We start from the raw sequence: 18704 nt of genomic DNA, 5'->3' as shown, positions 1-18704 counted from the left end.
TGCCGCTCTGACTCCAGCATAATCCAATTACTAAGGAAATGTGCTGGGGGGCTGCGGAACAGCCGGGGCAGTGATGGACGTGCGCACCCCAAGAGTGGCCGGAAGGGCCTCAGGCCACGGGGCGGCCGCGGGAGGGACGTGTGCGTGAGAGGGAGAGTCGTGGCGGGCGGGGCGGGCAGCGAATGGAGACTGGGGTTCCGCTCTGCCCGCTCTGCCCGGCGGGTTGGAAGTATTTGAAGTGCGCCTGGTGACTCCGGGCCAGGGCTGGGTGGGGCAGCTGGCCGCAGTCTCCGTGACACACTTGGATCCCCGCCAGGGAGCTCGCCACGTCGGGCCGTGACCTCCCTTGACTGGCCGGGGCGGCTCCCCTTTTCCTGTATACCTGATTTAGTAAATCTTTGCAATAAATAAATAAATGAACACATAAATCGCGCCAGAGCCGTGCCGCGCGGACATTAAGGCAGGTGGGGCTCCCGCCGGGGCACCCCAGCCTGGGCCTGTCATGGCCGGCCTCGGGCGCGCGGGGGGGGGGGGGGGGGGGGGGGTGGGGGGGGGCGTGGGCTGCTTGTTCCTCTTGCTCGGTGAGTGACCCCTTGGGCAGAGGCCGCTGTGAGGTCGGTGCTGAGAGTGTGGGGTGAGGACCCCCAAGCCAGCTGTCCCGGAAAAAGGGGTCACCTTGTTAGGGAGAAAGGCTGTCCTGAGCTAATCCCATGCAGGCTGTGTGGACCCCACCCCCACTCCAGACCAAAGCCATCAGGACATGGGGTGGGGGGGGAGACAAATCCCATCACCACCAAAGGGAGGGTGGCTGGGACCTGAGGGTGGAGTTGGGCAGCCAGGTGGGATAAAAACCAGGCACTGGGCCTGGGGCTCTCTCGCTCTGTCGCTCGCCTCCTGGCTTCACGGCTCCTGGCTGGCGGCCAGCTCTCAGCGCCATTTGGGATTCCAGGTTGGCGGATCGGGTAGGACGCATTTAAAACTTTGTCTCCCACTTTTCTCCCTGAGCTGTACATTTCCTCATTTGCCCTTCCCTTGTGAATAACCTTTTATGAACCTTTCGCGTGTGCCTGCAGTGGAGCATTGATAAGTCCTTTTAAGCGCGCGGGTGAGGACCCACAGTCAGGCACCCCGTTTTGTATCAGGTTGCTCTACAACAACCTCACCCCTCCCTTGGGGTGCGGGAGGAAACTTCGCCCTGGGGCATCTGCATCTGGCTGGGGAAGAAGTGGGGGCTCCAGTGCTCTCCACTGGGCTCATCTCTCTCTCTCTCTGGGGGGCCTCTGAGCCAAATGGGCAAATCCAGGCTCCCGCCCAGCGCAGCCTTCCCTGGAAGGTTGTAGCTTTTCTCTGAAATTCAGTTACTTCTCGGCCTTCCAAGGTACCCTGGCCTTAGACTTGGGCACACAGAACCACGCAGGGAGGCCCTCGGGCTCCCGCACCTTGGGTGTGGATCCCTGCTGGCACCCCAGCAGGCCAGCATGGGGTGGGAAGTCGACCCTGGCAGGGAGGAGGGCAGAGAGAAGTGTTTGAGCAGGGGACCTAGTCAATGCTTGGGGTTCCTAAGTAGTGATGGCGCCTTCCCCTCCCTTTGGTCTTAAAGGAAGGAACCAGTGGGTGTCTAGCACTAACCTGTTCCCTTTCTAGCTTCAGAAATCAGCAGGACAGCCCCACAATATGGGTATCTTTGCCTTGGTTTTGGCCTCCTTACCCCCCCAACACCTCCAGTCTGGGGGCAAGTCATAGTCAACCCCTGGGGGGTAGTGCTGGCCCCCTAACTCGTTCTTCCTTGCATAGGGAGGCTGTTCTTCTGGGAGCCCTTTGTACAATCTGTCAGATCAACCTTCACTCCAGTCTTCAGCCTTTCCTGAGTGACTCCTCTGCACATTCTCCCAGGTGCACGCCCTGGGGAGAGTTGGAGGAAGACTCAAAGGTACTGCAGTGTCAGGTAGAGAAGTACAGGAAGAGGGATTAAAAGAAGCACCAGGGCCTCCCTGGTGGCTCAAGGGGTTATGAAGCTCACCAGCCACTGCAGCCCAAGTTTGATCCCTGGCCAGGGAGCTGACCCACAGGGCACAGCAGACCTCTCCTGCCCAGCCCGCTGCTCCCCTCAGCAGTGTGTTTCCGGACATCTGCCTGTTCTGCTCCCCACTGTCTCTGGTGAATCCTCTCACCCACCTCATCTCTGGCCTGCACTCCAGCTCTCCTATGCATAAATAAATAAATCTTTTAATAAAAGAAGAAGCTCCAAAGCTCCCTGGGTCTGCAGAGGAGGCGAGCCTTGTCTTTTGTCAACTCAGGCGTCCTCTGTGAAGCAAAGCCTTCCAGGGAGGGAGGGTGGTGGAACCTGGCTTCCTAGGAGGGAGGTGCTGGAGCTGCAGTCATGTGGGAAGAGATCCCAGGAGGAGGAAGCCAGGCAAGGAAGCCAGGGAGCAAGAGTTTACAGGTGAACTTGGGCAATGAATGGTCCCTCCTCCGTGTCCCCCAGGGACACTGGACACACACTCCAGGTGCGCCGAGGGCAGTTTCTGAGGGCGCCCTTTCTGGGAGAGAAAGGATAATAGTGTCCGTAAGAATTCATACAATTACTGTGAACATCTGTTGCTCAACAAATACTGAGCATCAGCTGTGTGGGGGGCACTGTACAAGGCCTGAGCACACAGCAGGGGACAACACTCCCTGCTCAGGTGCTGGGGAAGGGGGAGACAGTGAAAAAGAGCAAATAGAGAAATGTGGGGTGATGGCACAGCACACAGTTACTAATACAGAGATTAGGAAAGCAGAGAGGAGGGGGAGCCGTTCATATTTCTTTTTAAATTTTCACAACTTTGGAACACTCAAAAGCTTTAGAACAGTAAAAATAGTACAATGGACACCACACACCTTTCTCCTCAATTTCACCACAGTGGTTGACTGCTCCCTTTATAGATGTGAGCACACACTCAGACGCATGAAATTAAATGGGTTATTTTTTGCAAGACCTTTTGAGAGATGCAAACCTCGTGACGACCTGCCCCTGAATGATCCGGCTTGTCTTCTAAGACACTGCATCTCGGTGAGCCCCAGAGCCTGGTCAGCAAACACAGCCTTGTCCTGGGCTGCTTTCTGGCAGAGTCAGATCTGGGTCAGCACTTCATCTGGTGGTGGAACCTCTTTCGGCCCCTTCCATCTACGAGTTTGCTTTTTACTTTATGGCTGCTGATCTCCAGGGATCCGACCAGTTAGTTTATAGAATATGCCTTGATTTGGACTGTCTACCTTTTGGTGGTGATTGGGTTCTGGTGAAAATGTTGTCGGGCAGGATTCTCTTTGTAGGTGTGTCCTGGTCTGCTCCACTTACCTCACAGGAAGCAAGCTCAGTCCATTGGTCCCACTGTGGAGGTGTGAATTTCTGTGGCTTGGTCAACGTGAGGGCCAACAGATTTCTCACTTTACAGGCACCTTTTCCGCTTTGCAAATAAGTAATTGACTAAGTGACACTTTAAGATTGTGTGGATATCTGTTCCCTGACTGTCTTTCCTCTAAACTGTTAGTATCCAGTGGTGATATCAGCCCTAAGTCCATTATCACTAAAATATTTGTAGATGGTAACAATTTTCTAGGTGTGTTTTTAAATATATTGATATTCTTTAGCAATGGAAAGCTTTTTCCAGTTTTTTCTAAAGATTTATTTATTTATGCATACAAGGGCTGGGTTGTAGGCCAGAGGTGAGGGCAGGGGGTGAGAGGATTCACCAGAGACAGAGTAGGGAGCAGAACAGGTGGATCTACTGAAATACACTGCTGAAGGGTACAGTGGGCAAGACAAGAAAGATCTGCTGGGCCATGTTGGTTAGCTCCCTGGCCTGGGATAGAACTCATGCCACAGTGGCTGCCAGTGGCTTCATAGTGCTGAGGCCCTTCCCCTGAGCTACCAGGGAGACCCCCACTCTAGCCCTTTGGATAGGCTTTTGTTTCCTCAGTCCCAAGCTGTTTGTGTACTCAGGGACTGCCTTGGCAGGTGCTTCCTCCCTCTGTATAACTGTCTCCTCTCCCTGCTACCAGGGCTGGGCTGACTAATGTCCTCCTTCAGTGATTTGTCCTCTTGAATTAGCCTGACTTCCCTGGAAGGCCTTGGGTTGGAGGCTCCCAGGCCTGCTCTGAGTCCTCTCCAACACATAGGGTGCGGGGGACTGGGAGGTGCCTGACTTCTTGCTGCCTCATTCCCAGTGTCATCCCCAGCCCCTGACATAGCCGGGGTTCCATAGCCTGGATTGTCCCTTAGATTTCTGGACCCGAGTTCCCTAGTAAAGAGTTAACTCTACATGGCCATGTGTGTCCTGCCTGCTGCCGGCAGTTTTCACTTTAGCACAGCACAAAATAACGGATGTGTGTTTTAACTTGTTTCTCCCTGAAAGGGCTTCTTGGAAGATGCTTTTCGGTTTTCTCTAAAGTCATGTGCTGCTTCCCAACCAATTTTTCCCCCTCCTAGATCTCATTGTATGTGACGCCCAGCCCAAAAATGTGGCTATATATGGAGGCATGAGTCAGAATGTAACTTTCAAAATAAGAGAACCTGTAGCCTTTATAGATATGCTGTGGAAAAAGGCAAGAATAAGTCATCGAATGGGAGGAGAACCTTTACCCAGAGCCCAGATCTGTCCGCCCTTTATAAACAGGGCTCATTTAGACACCCAGACCGGGGACCTCACCATCCTCAATGTCACGTCGTCAGACGAGGATGAGTATGAAGTGGAATACGGCGGTGCTAAGGGCAGCACCAAGTTTACTCTAAAAGTGGTTGGTAAGTGTTGAATAATGGGGTTGTGCTTGAAATGACGAATTCCCAGCTGCTTGAAGAGACTGTTACAAATGAATGGCCACGAGGCGAGAACCGGCAGTCCTATGGGTCAGGCGTGTGTCCTCTTTCTGGCCTGCGGGAGCCACTCCAGTCCCTTGTCACCTTCTGGGTGAGCAAAGGAAGTGACCAAGGGGGGAGGAACTGCACAGGGGGCAGAGCGACGGCAGCAGTGTCACTTGTCTTGCTAGGAATGTTCTGGAAAGAGGGAGTAGCAGCAGGGAACTCAGAGCTGAGCTCCCTGGACAGGAGGGGCTGTGGAGTCCCTGCTGGCCCCTGCTCCGCTGTCAGGCTGCAATGCTGCTAGATCACCTGGCGCTGGGCTTCACCCTTCCCGTCAGGCATGCGGCCATCACTTAATAGTATTGAGACAAAGTCCTTTCTTGTTTCCTGGTTCCTCAGTCCTTGCTCCCCCATGCCGCAGTGGTCTTGTGCCCCAATCTACCTGGCCTCTCCCCGCGGACAGAACCTAGAATTCCATCTCCAGTAATTCCGACTCCCCATTGTCTGGGGGTCAGGGGTCCCACCTTCTCTTTTGGACGCCCCCCTCTTCTGCTGGGCCCACTCCAATGTTCCTGCCTCCCCCGGAGTCCTCCCACCCCCTTGCGCCCCCCAGTGGGGTGCTCCCTCCTGGGCTCAGGCTGGTGCACAGGCACAGCTTACCTGCCAGGTTCTCCATCGCTTAGACGCACCTGACTCCATCTCCACCTGGCTGAGTCCGGTGCTCACCTGTTCTGTGCTCACCATCTGTGGCCGCCGCAAAACACGTCACCCCCGGGGTCCCCACACTTTAAATTCCGGGTCACCCACTTAATCTAATCAGGTCTAGCATCCTTGCTCTCCCAGAGTCTTTATCTCCTCAGACCCTGAGCCCCTGGTCTCCACCTCCTTTGGCAGCTACAGCTTTGCTGCCTGCGTGATGGTGAAGACGGCCCTGAGGGGAGCCCCGCACACACCTCCACCAAGGGCGGCGAGACTGGGGGACTTTTTTCCCCCCTTTCCCTCCTGCGCCCCCATTCTGACCTGCTCACTCCTCCCCTGGCCCGACCCTCCCCGCCCCCGTCCTCGCCTCCGCTGTGCCGGGGACTTGACGCAGGTCAGTCTGTCCAGCTCTGATTGTGAGTCCCCGGGAGGGGGCTGCTCCCCCAGAACACAAGCAGGGGGGTTGAGGGCCTCTCACGGCCCCCCTTCCTCAGCTACCCCCACTTTCAGTCTCCATGCACAGAGCATCCTCGTGGCGTGTCTGCTCTGCTCCTTGAGCTCCTGCTCTCCCGTGGGCTGTTACCCCTCCACACGGGCACCCCCCGCTGCGGTGCCAGTTCCCGGGTGCTCCTGTCAGGTCTTCAGTGACGGGCACTTGGGTTGCTCTGAGCACAGAAATGAAAACAGTGTCTCCCCCCGTCTCTGTCCCTCGTCCGAGGTACAGCACGACAGGTGGACATGGTGGTCCCCAAGGCCACAGTGCCCGAGAAGGCCGCCTTCCAGCTGGGCTGCAGCATCGTGTCTCGCTCAAGCCAGGACTCCTGCTTTGCTGTGGCCTGGTTTTCCCTGAGGAAGAAAGTTGGCGGGGAAAAGGGCAACCCTGGCCTGGCAGGACAGGAGGAGCAGGAACCCACGGATTGGTCGGTGCTGCTGTGCATGGGCCCTGACGGGGTCTTCAGCCCAGAGGGAGGCCCCTGGGAGGGCAGACTCCGCTTCCAGAGGCCCTCGCTGCTGCTCTTCTGGCTCACGGTGCTGCAGGCCAGCCCGCAGGACACGGGCAACTACTCCTGCCGCGTGGAGGAGTGGCTGCCCGGCCCTCAGGGTGTTGGTACCGGCGGGCGGAGGAGGAGTCGGCCCCCATCAGCATCCGCGTCCTGGACACCGGTGAGTTTCCCCAGTTGGCAGGGGAGGGTCATGCCCGGTGACAGCTGTGTCTCAGGACAGGTCAGGGCGCGTTTGCAGGTTAATAAGCACTTTCCTCCCCTGTCCCGGGCACTGAGGACTTGACACACCGTTCATGTCACTGACCCTGATGGCCCAGGCCAACTCGGGAGTGTGAACAGCAGTGATAACACAGTCATCGTCCATCTGTGCAATAATCCTGATGCCACACCGAGTCTGTTGTAGTGTTTCCTCTGTTGTTCACCAGCCTGTGGTAGAGGTCATCACACAAATATCTGGTCAGGGGTTACTGTGGTACACTTTAGAATATTCAGTCTAATCCTTTATTTAGCCAATGAGCAAGCGCTTCGGACTCATAAGAAGAGAGAAAATGAAACCCAAACTCTTCACTGTCACTCTTTCTGTTTCCCTGGGTCATTTTTATTTTGGGGGTTTTCTTGGAGGTTTAGGTGGATTTTCATGGTCACCTGGGAGCACCAGCCTAGAAGAGCAGTGATGTCATGGGTCTGGGAACAGTGGAGCTTGTCATCGGTGTTACTACAGAATGTTCCAGAACTCTGAGTTTGGAGAGTAAAGAAGGATTCTATAAACAACACGGGGGAAATTCTTGCTAACCTTGAATCATCTGTTCTAACGAGGCACTCTTGATTGGCTTCTCTCAAAATGTGGCTCTCTCAGACTGAAAATGGTGTCAGTGATTAGCACAATTAGCCTATAATGTAGAAGTAAAAATGTCACTAGAAGTTTCTACTTATTTTCAGTCAAAATATTTTACCAGATAATTTTGATTTGAGATTTTGAATTTCATTTGCTTTTTCTTTTCTTTGATCACCTCTTTTACATTGCTTCAGTTGACGCCTATGACGCTGAGAGTTCACAGGTCAAAGTAGTTGACTGTCAACAATTTCACATGCTTTAGAGATCTAATAGGTGTAAGTGTGTGTTGAATGTTCTTGAGCATACTGATAAGCAGAGCTGTGCACTGGAAAGGAAAGCAGGAAAAGACCTGTATTGTGCTCAGATGCCCCAACACACTCCCAAATAAGCTCCAGTCCAAAAACACAGGGAGCGTGTGGAGGCCACGTATTTTCTGCCCACTGTGGCGACCCCTGTGTATGGTGTTTCAAGGAACAGAGACTCTCCAGCAGCCTCAGAGACCAGGCTCCTGCCGAGTTCTTCCAAGTGCAAGGGCCGACCTGGACAAGGGCGGTGGGCCTGGCTTCATTGCCCTCCACATTCAGGGCGAGCAGGCTGTGTCCTCTGTAGCCACAGACACCCCAAGGACATCTGTGGGCCCAGGGTGATATTTTAGTTGATGGTGTTAATTAAAGAAGCATTATTTCTGGGAAAACTGGTCTCAGGAACTGTCAGGGAGAGAACATTTATATTGCCAAAGAAGGACTTCTGGAGCAGAAGTGAGTGCAAAGGGAAAGTGTAAAATCCAATCGTGCGAGAGAGTGAGAGCAAACTGGGGTCAGCTCCTTGCTGTCCTCGTTGGATTTAAGCTCATGAACTGCCTGGTGTCGTGGCTTTCCAAGCAGGGACTCCGGCTCCCACAGGGGCTTGGGAGCATTGCTTTACTTGAACTGAGCTGGAAGAGGTGATGTTGTGTAAACAGAAGCCAAGGGTAGCAAGGGAAAGAAAGGCAGGGTTGGGGGAGTTCGCCAGAGCTTCCCTTGGGCTGGGCAAGGTCTTCGGGAACAGAAGTGCAGGTTCTCAGCCTCTTGCCTTGTCTCCCTCTGGCCCCTTCCAGGCTCCACCCTGCAGTCCAGGGTCTGCTCCAACAAGGTACTCTTCGACTTCGTCTTCTACTACCCCCTCCCCATCTTAGGCATCATCGTCATCAGGATCCTGCTGATGTGCTTCAAGAGCAAGAACTTCCAGGGCCTCCGTGGGGGTGCAGCTGGTTGAGCAAAGCACTGTGGAGCTGCCTGCATCCTCTGCAGTGTGGGTTCAATTCCTAGCCAGCCAGGGAGATTCCCAAATGGCGCAGCAGACCTCTCCTGTGTTGGCCGCTGCTCCCCTCAGCAGTGTTTTAGGTCACTCTGCCCGTTCTGCTCCTGGCTCTGTCTCTGCTGAATCGTACGAGGCCCATTGCAGGACATGGAGATGACCGCACCCTCTTTGACCAGGGTGTTTCTGTAGCAAATTTTCATGTTCTTTTCAAAGAATGTTCTTTTCATGTTCTTTTCAACAGAATTCTCTGTGTTGATTGTTGAAGGGGAAAAAAGGTGGGGTAAGAAAGCTGTCCATGCAGGATGCAGAGAGCTGTTGATTTGTTTTTGTTTCCTTTTTTTAAGGAACACTCTTTGTAAGATGTTGCACTAAAATGTTCTTTGAGTCCTGTCATAATTTATGTTGAAAATATGGCTGTTTGGCTAAAGAGACAATAACCAAAACAAAGAGACACCCCACTGATTGGGAAAAAATTTTTGCACTCCAGTCAACTGATAAGGGACTGAACTCACAGGACTCATCAAGAACAAAGTAAAGAATCCAGTCAAGAAATAGGCAGGAGAACTTAAAAGATATTTCTCCAAAGAGGAAATGCAAATGGCCAACAGGCATATGAAAAAATGTTCAACATCCCTTATAATCAAGGAAATGCAAGTCAAAACCACACTGAGATACCACCTTACACCAGTGAGAATGGCACGTATTAAGAAAACAAGGAAAAACAAAGGTTGGCGAGGATGTGGTGAAAAAGGAACTCTCTTACATTGCTGATGGAAGTGCAAACTGGTCCAACTGCTATGGAAAGCTGTCTGGAGGTTCCTCAGTCTACTAAAAATTGGACTACCATATGACCCAGCAATTCCACTCCTAGGGATCTACCCAAAGGACACAAAAACATTGATTCAAAAGACCACCTGTACACCTATGTTTATTACAGCACTATTTACAATAGGTAAAACCTGGAAACTACCCAAATGCCCAAAAATAGATGCCTGGATCAAGAAGATGTGGTACATATACACAGTGGAATATTATTCAGCAATCAAAAAAGATAAACTCATGCCATTCGCAGCAATATGGATGGAGTTAGAAGGAGTTATGCCCAGTGAAATAAACCAGAAGGAAAAAGAAAATATTGATTTTACTTATAGCAGGCAGAGGAGGACCCTGATTTCCTCACCTCTTGGGGTAAACACTGCACTTGTAATGTGCCCTCAATATCTACAGATGGTAGAGGGTGTCTGAAGGTCATGTGCTTCCAGGTACAGGACTTTGGCTTCTGAAATTTCGCCATGAGAGATGTCTATTAAGATTTTAGGTTCATTGAAGAAATAGTTCGTGATTTCTGAAAGTACAGGCCATGTGACTGGGATGCTGGGGCCCAGGTGGGGGTGCTGGGGAGGAGAGACCCAGTCAATGGCATTTCCACCTGCTCCACAGCTGCACCTGGTGGCATGTGGGGGGGCGGGGAGTCCTGGTCTGGGCAAGAGTCTCCACCTGCCTCAGCTGGGCTGGGACAGCTCTGGGCTTCTCTGAAGGAAAAGGGCCCCTTCCTGGGGTGGAGTCCTTTGGTCTGGGCCTCCTGGGGCTGCGGGGGGTGGGGGGGGCGTTAAGCTGTTAGGGGGAAAAGGCTGTCCTAAAGCTAATTCCATACAGGCTTTGTGGACTCCACCCCCACCCCAGGCCAAAGCCAAAGACACTGGGAACTCCAAATCCCATCACCACCAAAGGGAAGGTGGCTGGGACCTGAGGGTGGGGTGAAGCAGCCAGGTTGGTATAAAGCCATTCACGTGGGCTTTGGAAGGGTCCCCCATTTTGGCTCCCCGCCAGCTCGCAGCTTCCGGCCAGCTCGGAGAGCGCCTTTGGGTTTCCAGGTCGGCGGATCCGGTAGGACGCATTAAAGACTTGATTTCCCTATCTTCTCCCTGAGTTGTCCATTTTCCGTATTTCCTTTTCCCTTGTAAATAAACCTTTTATGAACCTTTCGTGTGTGCCTGTAGTGGAGTATTCATAAGTCCCTTGTAAGCACGCGGGTGAGGACCCACAGCCAGGAACCCGTTCAATATCGGGGCTGCCCTGTAACAAAGCCAGTAGGGAACACTGACCAATAGGATGGGGCGTTCCAGAGGGCCGTGGCTGCTCTGCAGAGAGAAATTTGGGGAGGCCACTGAGGGGGTGAACTCCTCAGCCTGAGGGAAAAGCCACAGTGGAAACAGAAGAGGAGCCAGAGAGGGTGAGGAGGAGACACCGCGGCTGGAACCCAGTTCTGGGCACAGGGGGCGGCTGGGACAGAGTTTAAGGAAAAGCGGGTGGGGTGCAACAGGCACCCCCACACCTCAGCGGTGTCTGAGCAGTCCGGGCTCCTCTTGTTCTGACAGGGGAGGAGAGAGCCTGGGCGGGTCTGGCTGTGGAAAGCACAAAGGAAAGCGCGGGGCCTCCCGTCCCGGAGTCGCCCTGTGCTCTGGGGCTTTTCAGTCTCCACAGCCGCCAGGGGAGCAGGGCGAGGCTTTTGGGGACTGACACCCCCGCCGACCCCGCCCCCCGCGCCCGCCGACGCAGCTCTGACCCCAGCATAATCCCATCACTGAGGAAACCTGCTGGGGGCGGCGGAACCGCCCCGGCAAGCGATGGGGTGCGCACCCCCAGAGCCGCCAAGAGCCGCGGGCGGGCGGGGCGCCGCGGGAGGGTGTGAGCAGGTGGAGAGTGGCCCTGGGCGGGGGCGGGATGCTGAGAAAGGACGGCAGCTTCGCAAGGCAAATTTGAAGCCCACTCGGGTGGCTCAGGGGTTGGGGCGCAGCATGTGAAGCTGTTGGCAGCCAGTCAGGGCGGTGAATTCTCTTCCCCGCCCCCTCACCTCCACCCGGCACCCCAGTTACTCTTTGCATCAGTAATTTCACTTTTGAAACACAAAATGAAACCGCCGGGAGTCTGCCCAGGAGGGGCACCCACAGGCGCATCCCGGCCTGGGCCCGTCATGGCCGGCCTCGGGTGCGCAGGGAGCGGCGGCTTGTTCCTCCTGCTTGGTGAGTGACCCCTCGGGCAGAGGCCGCTGTGAGGTCGGTGCTGACCAGGGGGAGCAGGTGGGTGAGGACTCGCGCGGGCCACTCGTCTTGTTAGGGGGAATGATGTTCTGAGCTAATCCCATACAGGCTTTGTGGACGCCACCCCCACCCCAGGCCAAAGCCATCAGGACATTGGGAAAGACAAATCCCGTCACCACCCAAGGGAGGGTGGCTGGGACCTGAGGGTGGAGTTGGGCAGCCAGGTTGGATATAAAAACCAGACACGTGGGCCTTGGGGTCTCTCGCTCTGTCGCTTGCCTCCTGGCTTCAAGGCTCCTGGCTGGCGGCCAGCTCTCAGCGCCATTTGGTATTCCAGGTGGGCGGATCGGGTAGGACGTATTTAAAACTTTGTCTCCCACTTTTCTCCCTGAGCTGTACATTTCCTCATTTGCCCTTCCCTTGTGAATAAACCTTTTATGAACCTTTCGTGTGTGCCTGCAGTGGAGCATTGATAAGTCCTTTTAAGCGCGCGGGCGAGGACCCACAGTCAGGCACCCCGTTTTGTATCAGGGTTGCTCTACAACAGTTTCTCGCCCAGCGTGGTTTCCAAGTTACACCCGCGGTTGACCAGCCCAAAGTAACATTCCTTGCATTGGTCACCATAAGCGCACTAGTTCTGCAGGACTCGCAATATATTTGTCTCAAGTCCTGAAGTCTGTTTTTTTCCCTGTGCGTACAGCCCTTGTGGGTGCATTTTGACTCAAATATGGCCTCAACCATGAGCCTATACAGTTTCATCCCTAGCCTGAGTTCTTTCAGTTTCCTTCCGGCCTTGAATTTGAGTAGCCTTCTTCCATTAAATATCACCACCAGTTTCATTAATCTAAATAATTTGCTGAAGCCTGGTGTATGGCACGTGATTTTACTATTGTATACATACATGGGTGGTTTACAAGCCATCCCTTTACAGTCTGTGCTTCTGGGTGTTTTTTTGGTAATATGTGTAAGCGCCATTTGCTACATTCTTGTTTCTGTGAGAGGCAGATGTTCTACTTCACATACTGAGAATGTGCAACTGTAACAGGGTGGTCCCAGGAAAGGGGGAGGTTCCCTGCCCCACCCAAGGGAGGGTGGAGCTGAGCAGGAAGAGGAGAAGCTGCAGAAGAGACTGAGGAAGGAAGCAGGATGGAGCCAGGAGACCTGGAGGAGGCGCATGGAGCCTAGAGACACGTGAAGAAACTGCGTTTGTTTTTTGGTCGTGGACTGGGTGACACAGATGTGGGTGAGACCCATGGGGAGGTGACAATGGCAGTTTTTATCTTGATGTTGATTTTGCTCTTTTCCTTCGGGGCTTGTCTGGTTATTTCTGACCCTTTGCTGTGGGTCCCCACTGGAAGATGCTTTAGACTTGTGGCAGGCTTTGGGGCTTTGCTCTGGGCCAATCCCATTTGGATGGACTTTTACCCACGAGGGGACGGGTCACTTTGGGTGCTTCATTTAGAAACTAGACTCTTTGCCTTACCTGTATTGTTTCCTAGTTTTATTAAAGATCCTTCCCATTAAAGTCTCCTATGTTTTGTGTTGATGCAGCGGATGGCAGAACCCATTTAGAATAGGCAGGTTTGCGGGGTTTGGGCTGACCCTCTCCCTGTCCTATAACACAACAACACATTCAGGCTCTTAACATAGCCATGCAACAACAAATCCAGGCTTTTAACATGGCCATACAACAACAAAATCAGGCCTTTGATTTAACTATTAAGTGCATGAGGGATGAGAATCATAACATCTTTGAGTCAGTTTATAAAAGCGTACAAGATCAAGCTTTTAAAAATATGCAGGACCGGATAGAGGTCGCCCTCCATAAATTGGATATGGTGGAGGCTCGGCTTATGGCACAGAGAAAGGATAAACCTTCTCCTTTCCATGAGGACTGCCAGCGGGCAGAGTTAGAAGAGGAGGAGCATCATATTTTAAATACTTTAAATACATCAGGACAAAATCCTCTTCCACATGACAAGGCCCCTCCCGTGCAGACCCCTGAGGCTGCACAGCCTCCACTGCCCTCTGGGGAGGATACTAAAATGGCGTCTCCTCCCCACACTAGACTCGGCACCCATTTTGGCAGGAAGGATCACCCTGAGGCAGGACAGTTTCCCCTTCGCCAGATGCCAATGGGTGGCTTAAATGAACATGGGAGACCTGCTGGGTACTTTTGGTCGCCCCATCCGTTCAGTACTGCAGACCTCCTAAATTGGAGGAGCTCTGTTCCCTCGTACCGGCAGGCTCCTAAGAGGATGGCGAACTTGTTTGCCTCTATCTTCGTCTCCCACCGCCCTAACTGGGCAGATATACAGTCCATGCTCCATACTTTATTAACTCTGGATGAGCAGAGGATGGTATTCAGGAAAGCCAGGGAGGAGTCTCCACCAACAGGATAGGCAGTCCCCAGAGCCAGAGGTTGTTGTCCCAGAGCAAGATCCTGGATGGGACCCTAACAATGGAGGAACGGCGATGTTGGATCTCTATAAAAAATGTTTATTGGTAGGACTGAAGCAGGGGATCCCCAAACAAAAAAACTTTAACAAAATATTGCAATTCGAGCAAGAAGCTAATGAGGATCCGTCAGAGTTCCTTGAGAGGATTATTCAAACTTACACTAACCACACGGACATAAACCCAGATGCCCCAGAAAATGCTCTTCTGATCACTATGGCTTTCATTACCCATAGTGCCCCAGACAAAGAAAAAGTTAGCTAAGGTGGACGGCATCACAGAGATGAGTCCGTCCCAGGTAGTGGACTTGGCATTTAGGGTTTATAATAATAGAGAGGACAGGAGACCGAAACCCTGCGACTGTTTTCTTACAAAGAGAACACAGAACAGGGTTTCAGGGAAACAATAATGGACAGAGATGCGAACCCCTAGGAAGAAATCAGGGTGCTTTCTGTAGGGAAGAGGGACATTGGAAGTACAGTTGTCCCAGGTTACAGGGAAGCGGCAGACTCAATAATTATAGAAGGCAGGATAGAAGACAGAACCCTAAGATATGATGATTCACATAGGGGTTACAGGAGGGAATATAGAAGGAGCACACAGAACCAGGAACCAAGGAGAGAGGAAAGAAGACAAATGTTAGTACAGAGTGGAAGCTCAGATGATGACAGGGAATACAGACAGAGAAGGAATCAAGAACCCAGTACAGAGGGAAGGAGACAAATGACAGCACACGGTAGAGCCTCAGGTGAAGATAGGAGGGAATATAGACAGAGTGGAAGGAATCTAGAGCCAAGTGCAGAGGAGAGGAGACAAATGACAGTTCGTGGAGAAGGTTCAGATGCAGAATGGAGGTGCCCAAGGGCTCCACTAGATCTAAAGAAAGCCCCAGGAGGAACTGACCCAGAGACGAAGTCCCATTGGTCTTGTGCACCCATGGAGGACTTGAGATATTTGTTTAAGAAACAGACAAAAACTTGAATATTACTGACTTCTTTTCTAGTTATTGTTGCAGGATACCCAAGGACTCACTTTTTTTCTGAAGAAACCCTGAGAAAACTAACATGCTCTAACCAATCTTCTTCCTTTCAAAGTTTAGGAGACGCGAAATAACATCTAGGATCCTGCATATGCTGCCAGTATTTTTTTACACAGAAAGGTGTTCAATCTTGATTTTGGTATTTCTTTTTAACTTTGAGATTTTTTTCTCTGCTTTTTTTTTTGTTTGTTTCTTTGGCCAATGAGTGAAACTGCAGTTGTATGGGATATCCCACGCGTGATAAATGGTACCTAAAGAGCTCTTTGTGTCTATATGTTGTGTGTCTGTATGTCCTTTCCTTGTGTCCTTGTCTTGACCTCCAGTGATTGACAAATTGGTATACATGGTGCCCATAGGCGTTGGGAAAAAAAAAAGAGTCTCTAGTTATGAGGAAACATAAAGGTTATGGTTTCATTGTCAACATTGTACTACTGAACTAAGCCGGTGCCTTCATAGAGATTGAACATTGTTGTTTCTGTTATTTTTCTGATATTTATGGCAAAGCTTCCCAGAAATCTAAATTCAAGTACAAATTTGGTAGCCTGTCATTTGGCCGATGCAAGGAAATTTTGTGGAACCTCAGCAGAGCTCCTGAGACACTCCACAAAGTTTCTCCCTTTCCTCCTGGGAAAGGCATTAGATGAATTTGTTCTATTTGGCTCACCTAGTAGAGTAAAACTAGAAGGGAAGCATTGTCACTTGGGAAAACGGGTAATAACACCTTGACCTTATATGGATGTAAATTGTCAATGAATGATTGTCACCTTGTAATATTGTATACTTCAATTGTTTAATATCTACAGGAATTGTTTCTGGAAATATAGGGAAAAAAGGTCTCAACAGATTCCTATTGATGGAACTGTTGAGAGTAAAACTTTTCTACTAAGGACTGAATAGACTTGGAAATACACCTCATATTTACTAAGTTTTCCTTGACATAATACTGATGATTTTTTTGCATTTTGTTCTAAATCCACAAAGTTTTCTTGTTTTGGTGACCAGGATCTGCAGCAAGGTTGTAATTTTTTTCCAACAAAGCTAACTTGTGTTTGCATTTTCTCTTCCCTTGATACCAACACAGCATAAAAATAGTGGTAGTAATCTTTTACTACTTATCTCAGAGTCTGTTTTTGCATAACTTCCATAGGGATTTTGTTTAAACTGAAAAAAATTGGACATAAGTTTCATTGTGTGGCTATGTGTGGAGTTCTTCCAGAAAGTTGAAACAGAGCTGAAACAAGAAGAGGAGAACCTGTTTGCTTTGTTCATAGGGTTCCAGAGACCTCCAAAGAAGGTGAGGAAGCTTGCCTCCATTGGCAGGACTGGACAACCCGGCCAACGAAAAGTCCCTAGTACCCTCGAGAAGAGGAAAGCCCAGGTGGAGTCTGATGAGACCAACTTGTTCCAGAAGCCTACACGGACCGGATGTCAACAGTTCGCTCTGAATCCTATATGGAGTATTCCAACGAAGCCAGCTAAAAATTGCTGCTTAGTTATTCTGCCCTGTGATTTTGTGCAAAAATAGGCAATACGGTTTAAAAAGTAGATTTAGTTTGCAAACTTTTGCTATGCTGTTAAAAAAATTTGGGATCAAGGTTGAGAGAATTTGTTTTTACATAAGTTGAACCATTTTAAGATTTTTTTTTCCTGTGATTTTTGACATATCTGCTGTCTTGTTCTGGCTAATGCCTCCAGATGTTTTCTTTCAGCTGGGACTGATGAACTGTTTTTCCAGGAATGGAGGACTTTTGCTTTCCACAATGGACACTACCTGGAGGGATTCGTTTTCTTTCAGACTGGAACCCTGGAAAATTTTCATCTGAGACTGTATCCCAGCATCCATATGTTTGATCTTCACCACCATAGAAATGGTGGCAAAAAAGTGAAAGGGGGGAATTGTTAGGGGGAAATGATGTTCTGAGTTAATACCATACAGGCTTTGTGGACCCCACCCCCACTCCAGACTAAAGCCATCAAGACATTGGGAAAGACAAATCCCATCACCACCAAAGGGAGGGTGGCTGGGACCTGAGGGTGGAGTTGGGCAGCCAGGTTGGATATAAAAACCAAACACGTGGGCCTTGGGCTCTCTTGCGCTCTGTCGCTCGCCTCCTGGCTTCATGGCTCCTGGCCAGCTCTCAGAGCGCCATTTGGGATTCCAGATCAGCGGATCGGGTAGGACTCATTTAAAACTTTGTCTCCCACTTTTCCTCCCTGAGCTGTACATTTCCTCATTTCCCCTTCCCTTGTAAATAAACCTTTTATGAACCTTTCACGTGTGCCTGCAGTAGAGCATTGATTAGTCCTTTTAAGCGCGCGGGTGAGGACCCACAGTCAGGCACCCCGTTTTGTATCGGGGTTGCTCTACAACAATTGCAGCACTATTTACAATAGGTAAAACCTGGAAACAACCCAAATGCCCAAAAATAGATGACTGTATCAAGAAGATGTGGCATATATACACCATGGAATATTGCTCAGCAATCAAAAAAGATAAACACATGCCATTCACAGCAACGTGGATGGAGCTAGAAGGAATTGTGAAAGATTCCTTTATCTTTATTCCAGAAAGATAAAAGAAAAATATTGGATGATTTCACTTACAGCAGGCAGAGGAGGATGAATTCCTCATATCTTGGGGTAAACACTGCACCTGTCATGTGCCCCCAATATCTACAGATGATAGAGGGTGTCTTAAGGTCACCAGCTTCCAGGTACAGGACTTTGGCTTCTGAAATTCACCCACGAGAGATGCCTTTTAAGATATTATGGGTCGGGCCTCCCCGGTGGTGCAGTGGTTGAGCGCTGGGTTGAGAAGCTGCCCGCGGCCTCTGCGGCACCGGTTCGATCCCTGGCTGCTCCCTGGCCACCGCAGGAGGGTCCCACATGGCACAGAGACCCTCCTCCCTCTCCTGCTGCCGAAGTACAGCAGTGTACTTTGGTCCTTCTGCCTGCTCTGCTCCCCGCTCTGGCTCTGGTGAATTCTCTCACCCTCCCGCGCTTCTGACTGTACCCAGTGCTTGTATAAACAAAACAAGCAAACAAACAAACAAATAAAAAAAAATGCCTCTATTTAAAAAAAAAAAAAAGATTATGGGTCATTGAAGAAATAGTTCTTGATTTCTGAAAGTACAGGCCACGTGATTGGGATGCTGGGGCCCAGGGGGGCTGCTGGGAGGAGAGCCACAGGAAATGGCATTTCCACCTGCTTCTCAGCTACACCTGGTGGCATGTGGAGGGGCGGGGAGTCCTGGTCTGGGCAAGAGTCTCCACCTGCCTCAGCTGGGCTGGGACAGCTCTGGGCTTCTCTGAAGGAAAAGGGCCCCTTCCTGGGGTGGAGTCCTTTGCTCTGGGCCCCCTGGGGCTGCAGGGGGGACTGTGGGGGGCAAACCAGTGGGGAGCACTGACCAATAAGATGGGGCGTTCCAGAGGGCAGAGGCTGCTCTACAGAGAGAAATTCCAGGAGGCCTCTGATGGGGTGAACTCCTCAGCC

The sequence above is a fragment of the Talpa occidentalis genome, unplaced genomic scaffold (assembly GCF_014898055.3).
Source record: "Talpa occidentalis isolate TD23 unplaced genomic scaffold, MPIMG_talOcc4v2.1 talOcc4.9, whole genome shotgun sequence".
Taxonomy (NCBI): domain Eukaryota; kingdom Metazoa; phylum Chordata; class Mammalia; order Eulipotyphla; family Talpidae; genus Talpa; species Talpa occidentalis.
Note: the sequence above shows the minus strand (reverse complement) of the source record.